The following is a 10,029-nucleotide window of genomic DNA, read 5'->3' on the forward strand; positions in this document are numbered from 1 at the left end:
GGGTATACAAAGCAGAAATTTTGTTACTAGCTTTTAAAATTTTTTTGCATTTTATATATATATATATATATATATATATTTAAGAAGCAAACTAATAAAATGTCACAGCTTTTTATATAATCCTCTTGTTTGTATTTTGTTGAAATGTTTGTGTTTGCTGATGATTAGGGTCACAAGAGAAAAAATAAAATTTTAAAAAGATACAGAGGACATGAATGTGAGAAATGTAAAATGGGTCTGAAAAGCTAGACTGGAGCCAAATTTCAGAGAGACCTAAATGCCAGGCTAAGGGATTTGCATTTTATCCTAGTGACAATAGGGAGCCACTGAAGATTTTTGATGGTGGGAGTGTCATGATCAGATGAGTTCCTTAAGATCATTCTGAAAGCTATGCAGCTGCTTCTCCATTCTAATCATGTATCCCTTATTAACTTATCTCAATTAGAACCACTAGGCAGGAAAAAAAATGAGAAACAGAATGACCTCTGAATCACATAGTAAGATTTAATTATAATACTAGATCTTAAAACTGCACTGAGTTTTGGAACATCCTGTACATAATTTTTATGCATACATACATATACACATATACATATATATGTACGTATGTCAGTTACGTGTCAGTTATTTTACTTAATGGTGATTTTACTGAAATATACATGTCTATATATAGATATATATATACATATATGAATGCAGGGCAATCATAAGGGTTTTATTTTTGGTTTTGCTTAATGGTGATAGATTATAAATTCTTTGATTAATTTGTTCAGTATTTATAAGTGAGTTAACATATTATACTAGGCACTATGGGGGATACTTATGAGATATATTTCTCAGGGAGAATAATATATATATCGATTAGAGGTAGTGCAGTAAAGTTAGCTAACAAGATATTGACATGCACCAATGGAAGGAATTATGCATTGATGGAAGGGATTTATGTACCAGGAATTCCTTTACACTAATGAAATCACATGAGCACATTTTGATATGTTTGTCTAAAGCTTTTGAAGCCTCACTAGAAGTAAACAGTTGGTCCTAGAAGTGGGTAGAATCAGCTGCCCTGTCAACCAGTGCCAAAGTGACTCATCCAGAATTTTTCACTAGATGGATAGAGGATCTCCAAAATATTCTGATTCAATATCAACTGTTAATGAGTCACCATCCCTAGGGACTCCACATATGTCAGGCCAAAGTGGTCTTTCTACTCTCCCTAAGGAGGCAGCATGGCACAGTGGTCAGAGCACAGACTATGGAATAAGAGGTTCTGTGTTAAAATCCTGCCTCTGATACTTTCTCTGTGACCTTAGGTAAAATTAATCTCCAAATGAGGGAATTGGACCAGATAACCAACCAGCTCCAAATCAATGGTACTCTCTTGTGAGACTGGATGTCCACTGGGAATCTCCTGGTTCCCAGAAGCTAATCCCCTGTTAGATACCATGAAGGGTGCACTCTATGAGCCCAAAGAAACTTTTGACTGCTCCTTTTGATTGCCAACTGCTAGGTTAGCCAGCTTGGGCAAGACATCGTGGTAAAAAATGCCATCTCCTTCAGGATGCTGTATTACAATTCAGTGTGGTTTATCACTAACCTACTTTGATCAGTCTAGTGGCTTGGCCATGCCTTTCATAGCAAATTAGCCCTCACTAGTAGAGCTATCAGACTACCTAAACTGACCCAAAAATGCACCTGCCTTGAGTCCTATCTGGTTACAGTTAAAGTTGCAACATTTGTTTCAGCCTTCAACAATTAAAACAAACAAACAACTGCCAGGGATTATAGATCCAAGCTTTTGGTCCTTTGACTTCAAATCTAGTGCTCTTTATTATAACAAGCTGACTCCTGTAGGTCTGTGGGAATTTGTCTCTGTGGTCATAGGCCTGTACCGAGGGAGACAATTGTCATTCTTTGTTTTGAGTATCACTGTTGAAGTTCTATGTGTTGGGTGGTTTTAACACAGTCCTTGGCACATAGTAATGAATAAATGTTGATTATTGATTGAATACCAGGTAATGACATTCAGTTTTTATGAAGGCCCAAATGTTTCCAGAGGTTTATACACACTGTACTTGAAGACCTGCTAGATTAGGAGGATGGCAATTTGTCTTGTTGATATTCTCATATACTCCTGGGACCCCTGCCAGCATGTTGAATTGGACTGGGCCATCATCCAGCATCTATGCCAATACCAGCTATTTGCCAAGTGGGGGAAGTAACAAAGCAACGAAGAGATGGAATTTCTGGTGTGAATAATAGGCCTCCAGGGAGTCTGGATGGATCCATACAAAATTCCAGCTGGAAAATTGTGAAGGAGCCCCGTATCTGTGAAAAGCATAAAGTGGTTTCACAGCTTTGCAAAACAACACTGGCCCTATGAACTCAAATTTTCTACTCATGCAATACCCTTCATGAACTTTCTGAAACATCTCTAGGCATCTCACTGAGTATGTTGAAAAAGATACTTTCAAAAAAGTTCAAGCACTGGTTCACTTTAGCCCCATCTCCATCTAAATTGATCATAAACAATTTTTCATGCATAAAATGTCACCCTGTAGGCTGTCTCCAAACAGACCACATTGTACAGGCTACCATATACTATGGCCTTGTGCTATTTCTACAACTATTTACCATTCTCACATATCATGTAACTCTTTTCCTCTTGACTCTGTCTCAGTAAAGGCCACCTTTAAGATATGAAGGCATCATCTTGATTACGTGTTGCATCCCATTATCATCTAGACAGGTAGGTGGCAGAATGGAGAATATTAGAAGCCAAGAAGATCTGAATTTCGATCCTGCCCTAGACACTTAATAGCTGTGTGACCCTCGGCACATCACTTAACCTCTTTCAGCCTCAATTTCCTCATCTGTAAAATGGGGCTTTTAAGAGCACCTACCACACAGAGCTGTTGAGAGGAACTATTAAAGAAAGCTATAGGCAAAGCACTTTGCCAACCTTGAAATACTGTACAAATCCTATCTAGGATTATCCACACTAACTAAATGCCAGATCATTTTCAGACCACCTATCACTTAAACAAAGCCAAGTCAAGAAAGAATTGCCCTTTAGTACATTTAACTCTACCATCACCTATGTTCTTTGGTACTGCAACCACTGATTAGATTTTATATTTTTAAAAAATCTTTTGACTTGACCAGTCCTATTAGATCTGTTCCACTATCATAAGGTACACAGCATTTATACCTATACTTAGATATCAGTACTTGAAGCTAGCATGGCTCTCTCTTCTAAGGAAGGGTCAGTCCCTGATTATGCCTGTTTATTCAATGGGCAGGAGTATACCTCTACCACAAGAGTTCAGTTGCAAGCTCAGAATCAGATGTACGATTTTTCTGGAGACTTAGGTGTCTATGTCTATTGATATATCCATTTCCATAAGATGTGCAACTGGACCAAGGACAATGTAGGAAGACTGGCAAGCTTATTGTGACTCTTACTAATGTTCTTCCTTCCCTGAAGGAGAGAGAACAGTGAACACAGACATGTCACCATTCTATGAGTATGACACCATTCTGGGGCAGGTGGACACCCTAAGATGGTTCATTTACTCCATTGAGCTGGACCTTCTGTTTCTGCTGGACTTATTTCCCCATTGCTGAAAGACATTCTCAAGTTTTATGCCCCCTACTCACATGACCCCTTTTATGTTTTCCCAGTTTACGTTTCATTTTTAGATCTCCAGGTAAAGATTCAACTTTTCTTAGCATAGCAGCCTCAATTAAATGGACAAGAAGATGGCATGAACTGGTCCCACAAATAATATTTCAGGTTTTTACTTCTCACCTCTGAAAAATAGCCTCTTCTGTTGCTTTATTATATCATAGAAGGGGCCCTGAGTTTATCTTGTACTATTACTAAACTTGTACTATTAACTAAAAAAAGTTAATTTTAAGCATTTTTAAAGCTTTATATTTCTCCCTATTAAATGTTGTCCCACTAAATTCAGCTTAGGGTTCAAAGTGTTAAGATTTTTTGAGGTCTTGTCACTGTCATTCAATATGTTACATGTCCTTCTCAGCCTTGTGCTACTTGAAAATTTGATAAGGATGTCATCTATGCTTTTGCCTTTACTAATCTTACAAGTTATTGAGGACCATCTCCTAAAGAATTTTTGTTTATGTTAATTATAACCATCTATACTTATCATATTAGAAATTTTTTAAAATCTTGACATGTTATGAAAATAATTTTGACCATGCAGACCCCCTGAAAGTGTCTTGTTTTGAGAACTGCTAATCTAGCCCATTAACTCTCCATATTTTCCACAAGAATAGCATAGGGGAACATGTCAAATGTTTTGATAAATCCAGGTAAATTATGTCTACAACATTCCCCTGATACACTAGTTTGTGATCCTATTTTTTTTTTTAAAGGAGCTGAACTGAGGCAGCTAGGTGGTACAGTGGATAGAGCATCGGCCCTGGAGTCAGGAGAACCTAAGCTCAACTCGGGCCTCAGACACATAACACTCACTAGCTGCGGGCCTCTGGGTAAGTCACTTAACCCCAATTGCCTCACAAAAAAAAGGAGCTAAACAACCTGGCAGGGCTTATTTTTGATGAAGCTATGCTGGCACTTTGTGATCATGACTTTTCCTAGATGTTTATTAAGCATCTCTTTTATAATACATTCTGGGATTTAGCCAGAAATGGAAGGCAAGCTCTATTGCCCATAATTTACAGATTTTATCCTCTTGCCTTTTCTTAAAAAATAAGGATAGTATGTACCCTCCGCTAGTTCTTCAGTACTTTCCCTATATTTATCAAACATCTATGACATTCACCTGATTGACTAGTCTCATTAACCTGTCATAAAAAAAAAATTAGATTAGTCTGTGTAGGCTGTTCTTTTTAAAAAACCATATTGTTTTTGTAATCATTGCTTCCCTTTCCAAACACTAAGAAATAATCCCTTTACTAGAATAAGTAAGAATTCTTCCAGATATTGAAATTTAACTCATTGACTTTTAACTCTTATACTCTATTCACTTCGATTTTTTTTTAAAGTAAGGATAACATTTGACTTTTTTTTTTTAGCACTGCAGCACCTCTTCCATTCTCCAAAGACTTCCAAAGGTCACCCACAGGGGCTAAGCAATTTCCTCTCTGAGTTCTCTCAGTATGCTAGGGTTCAGTTCAACTGGATCAATGGACTTGAAGCAGGACAGCTGGAAGCTGTTTTCACATTACTTATCTCAAGTTTCTGTTCCCACCTAACCATTTTGTTCTATCCTTTTCTGTCCAAAGATCACTCTCTTTGAAATAGAAAACAGAAGCAAAATGAAAGTCAAGATGTTTAGCCTTCTCAACATCAGTCATTATCACTGTCCCAACCATACATACAAGCAGCTCTAGCCCTTTTTGTATTTTCCTCTTGCCTGCTATATAGCTAACGTCCTTAACGCCCATTATCAGCCTCAGTTTATTTGGAGCTGACACTATCCAAATAGACTGCATTCTGTATTTGTGGTCATCCTCAGTTATTTTTCCATTGTTTCAATATTCTATAGATATTTTTAAAGGAAATGAAAAACCGAGTTGATGATTCCCCTGTAGAAAACACATGCTTGACAAATAAAATATCAAAGAGGTATTCAATACAAAGTCCAAATGGGAAATGGATTCCCTATAGATAGTGGAGTTCTCCACATTGTTTTATTCATGTATAGCATTGTGCTGATTATGTCAAGCACTAGAATGCTGTAGGTTTCCCTATGTGAGATTTACAATCCTTGGAGATTGATTTAGCAACCCACATGGGATAAACAAAGTAGATCTTGATCCTTTTTTTTTTGCAGATTGTGACATGTAGTTGATCAGGTAACCTATTAAATTTGTCCCTCAGTACCTGGACAGTTACTAAAGATGGACAAAGAACCAGGACCAGAGATGAACAGGAGGAGATAAGCTAGACTGAAGAAATTTCATAGCACTTTTGATAATCTCTCAATGCTTCCCTGACACAAAAGTAGATTTTCTTTTCTTTTTTTAGCCTTTATTTTATTTTTTCTCAATTATATTTAAACAAAATCTTTAAGACTTTTTTTTTGAGTTTTGAATTCTCTCCCTACCCACCCTCCTCACCCTGACTTCAGAAGGCAAGCAATTTTATATAGATTATACATGTGCAGTCATGCAAAACAGTTCCATGTTAGCCATGTTGCAAAAGAAAGTGCAATTCAAAAAAATATGTAATAAAGTTTAAAAAGTATGCTTCCATCTGAATTCAGATTCTAGTTGTTTCTCTGGAGGTGGAGAGCATTTTTCATCCTAAGTACTTCAGAATAGTTTTAAATCTTTGTATTGCTGAAAATAGCTGTCAGTTGATCATCATACAATATTGCTGGTTCTACTCATTCCACTTTGCATCAGTTCATGTGAATCTTCCTAGGTTTTTCTGAAAATATCTTGCTCATCATTCCTATAGCACAATAGTTTTCCATCACAATCATATACTACAACTTGTTCAGCCATTCTCCAATTAATAAGCATCCCTTCAACTTCAGATTAAAAATGTTTTCTTAATATAAGTGAGTGGTTCTATATGACTGTAAATCATGGAACATCATAATCACCTCATGATAAAAATTTTCAATGGCCCAAATTGTAGTGGACACACATACTAAAGGCATAAGTGGGCTATAATACATTACTTAGTATAACTTATGTTACCATTGGGCAGCTAGGTGGTACAGTAGGAATAGGATCACTGGATATTGAGTCAGGAAGATCTGAGTTCAATTCCAGATTCAAAAACTTAGCTGTGTGACCTTGGGCAAATCATTTAGCCTCTGTCTGCTTCAGTTTCCTCAACTGTAAAATGGGGATAAATGATAGCACCTACCTCTCTGGACTGCTATGAGGATCAAAGGAGATAATATTTATAAAAGTGTTTGACATAGTGCTTGGCACATAATAGGTTCCATATAATTCCCTTCCCTTCTTTCAGGAATTGTAGAACAATCATTCAGTCATGTTTGAGACTCTTCATGACCCCATGGACCATACATAGCACACTAATGCTGTCCAAGGAGTTTTAGCAAAGATACTAGTGTGGTTTACCATCTCTTTCTCCTGCTCATTTTACAGATAAGGAAACAGAGGCAGGCAAATGTTAAGTGACTTGCTTAGGGTCACACAGCTAGTAAATCTCTAAGGCAGGTCTACCTGACTCCAGGAGTTCTATCCACTGAGCCACCTAGTGCTTCTCTTTCAGGAATGGTATATATCCTGTGTCACCTCCTTGAGGGGATCACTGTTCATCTAAATCTTCTTCTAGACCTCTCTGCTCTCCTGCTGGTAGAAGCTATTTTTCTGCTCCTCTTGATACACTGAAGTAGTGCTTAATAAAAATGGATATATGAAAGAAATAGTAGGAAAAAGCATCATAAAGGTCTACATGACCAGACAAGGAAATGGGTTGGTTTTTTAATGGGAATATTTATAGATAGCATAAGAGTTATATTAATATACACAAATATGTAATGTATAAATATATAAGATATAAATTTATGACTATAAATCATGGAATGTTATGACCCTGAATGATCAAAACTGCCAGTGGTTCAAATGACAGAACTCTGAGGGCATGTTGAGGCCTTGAGGAAGGCCTTAAACATGTTGGATATCCTTTAGAAGGCTCACAGAAGAACGAGAATAAATATTGCATAGGATAAGGTGTGGGTAGGCTGCAGCATGTAGCAGTGGATGCCATATCCACATCAGGGAGATTATAATTTTATCAAAAGTAAGACAGTATGCCTCTTGCCATCAAATTACTATGTTGCCCTATTTTCTGCTACAGAATTAATTTGCAATAAGAGTTCATTTGTGATTCAATCAATCAACACAGTGCGTGAGATAAAAGAGGGACTGAGGAGGGGCAGACATAATGGTACTGCAAGAGACCAGATGAGGTGGTCTTCCCCCTTCTCCTCATAGCACTGCTTCTCAAGTCCCACAGTATATGGAGTGAAGATTTTGAAGCCCACTCTGACACGCAGTAGTCAATCACAGCTAAATCATTTCACCTCTCTGTGAAATGAGGATAAGGATACTTGTACATCTAGTTCACAAGTTTGTTATAAGGAAATTATTTTATAAAATACAAAGTGCTAAATAAACATGAGATCATCATTATCATCATCATCATCATCATCATCATTGCTACTACTACTACTGCAGCAGTTAGGTGGTGCAGTGGATAGAGCACTGGGCCTGGTGTCAGGAAGACCTAAATTCAAATCTGGTTTCAGACACTTACTAGATGTGTGATCCTGGACAAGTTGCTTAACCCCATTTGTCTCAGTTTTCTCATCTGTAAAAAATAAGCTGGAGAAGGATATGGCAAATCATTCAAGTATCAATGCTTAGGAAAACCCCAGATGGAATCATTAAGAGTCAGACATGACTGAAAAACAACTGAAATCTTTACTACTATTTTTGTTGTTGTTGTTATTAGACCCATAATAGGGATAAATGCTCAATCAATCACTAATTGTATCATTCTAGGGTAGGGTTGGGTCATCAAGGGGTATGATAGAAGAAATGACTGGTAAAATATTAGAAGTACAAAGAAGGGTTGTGGTTAATTACATTAGACTTGGTCAATGTATGAAAGTAGTTTGGAACAGAAAAGATAAAAGGTGAAGGTTGGAGGTAGGGTAGATCTTAATAGTTACCTTTTCTAATCTTGTGTGTTTTCCTGTTCCTGCTATTTCGTCTTTTATAAAATTAAGAGTGCAGCATCCCTCCAATCTATGGCCCAGTGGGTGAAGGGGAAAGGAATTCACACAAGGTCACTCAAAGTCTCATTTGTTTTCATAAAAAAAGAAGAAGAAGAAAAATTAGTATTGTGAGCAATAAGGATGGAAGCATGCTGGCTTCCCAAGACTGAAGTATGGCAAAATAATTAAGGATCAACATTAAAGGCCTCACTGGCCTAGTTCAGGGACCTGTATTCTAATTATACTCTTTATGTAACAACCTCTGTGCCCAGTTTGAGAAAATGCAAATGTCCATTTGACTGTTTTTCATAACTTGCCCAAAAAGAGACCATTTAAAGCAGCTTAGGTGTTGTGGAAAGTGCTCCTCTTGGAGTCAAAGGAGTGGAGTTCAAGTCTTGGTTCAAGCACTTCCAATACTGGCTCTTTGACCTTGGCCAAGTCACTTTATTTCTCTGAACCTCAGTTTCCCGATCTGTAAAAAATGAAATAATATTTTCAGCACCAACTTAACAGGGCTATTGTGAGGATCAAATGGGATAGCACGTATAAAACATTGGGAATATATGCTATTACAATTTTTCCATTTCTGCCTTCATTGGTAAAATCTACCCATTTTCAGGTAGGAATACCTATCTATGAAGGGCCATATGGGCTCTGCTTGAATTCAGAGGGCTTCTCATCAGGGCCATTCCAAATCAATTTAAGTGGTAATAAACTTTAAAAAGTAATATAGTAATGCAAACATAAAATTTCCTTTGAAGATGTGCCTAGAATACAACATTGAAAAAGAAACTCTCTTCTGGGAGCATAATTCACATTTACAGAGGACATTCAATGTAACTATATTCATGGCTGGGAACATTGGAGAACACCTTTGGAACCTTAGAATTTTTAATTAAAATATGTGTCTTGACAAGGGAAAAAAAGCAAACATTTTAGAAAGTGCTTGGGAAGCTATTAAGCTTTGAAAATTTTCTTCCATAACTTTGAAAGGCAAAGAAGGTCAACTGGAATTGACTCTACAAAAGATTTATTTATACTGCTTGACTTAAATTCAAGTTAATGGATCAGAATGGCCCTAAACTGTTTTCTAAACTTCACTAAGGTCCATGGGGCCATTCACAGATATGTGCCTTTATCTGTTAATGGGTAAATTTCATAATTTTAAGCCTAACTCCAGAAAGCAAACTTCAAAACTTTCTCAACTCTTGACCAATGGTGTTATTCTATCTCCCCCCTGTGGTTCTTCATGATATTGTTTCAGTTCTAATTCCTA

At 37.0% G+C, this 10,029-nt stretch overlaps 1 long non-coding RNA gene across 1 annotated transcript; it reads right to left on the reverse strand.

The window, feature by feature from the left end:
• Window positions 1-698: 698 nt before the first annotated feature.
• Window positions 699-9,223, reverse strand: LOC144456183 (uncharacterized). Its single transcript, XR_013485090.1, has 3 exons — window positions 8,709-9,223; window positions 8,291-8,358; window positions 699-2,328 (listed from the first exon to the last, which is right to left on the reverse strand). It is a non-coding gene; the product is annotated as an uncharacterized LOC144456183 (long non-coding RNA).
• Window positions 9,224-10,029: the final 806 nt, after the last annotated feature.

The sequence above is a fragment of the Phascolarctos cinereus genome, unplaced genomic scaffold (genome assembly GCF_003287225.1).
Source record: "Phascolarctos cinereus isolate Bilbo 61053 unplaced genomic scaffold, phaCin_HiC Scaffold_3;HRSCAF=262, whole genome shotgun sequence".
Lineage (NCBI taxonomy): Eukaryota > Metazoa > Chordata > Mammalia > Diprotodontia > Phascolarctidae > Phascolarctos > Phascolarctos cinereus.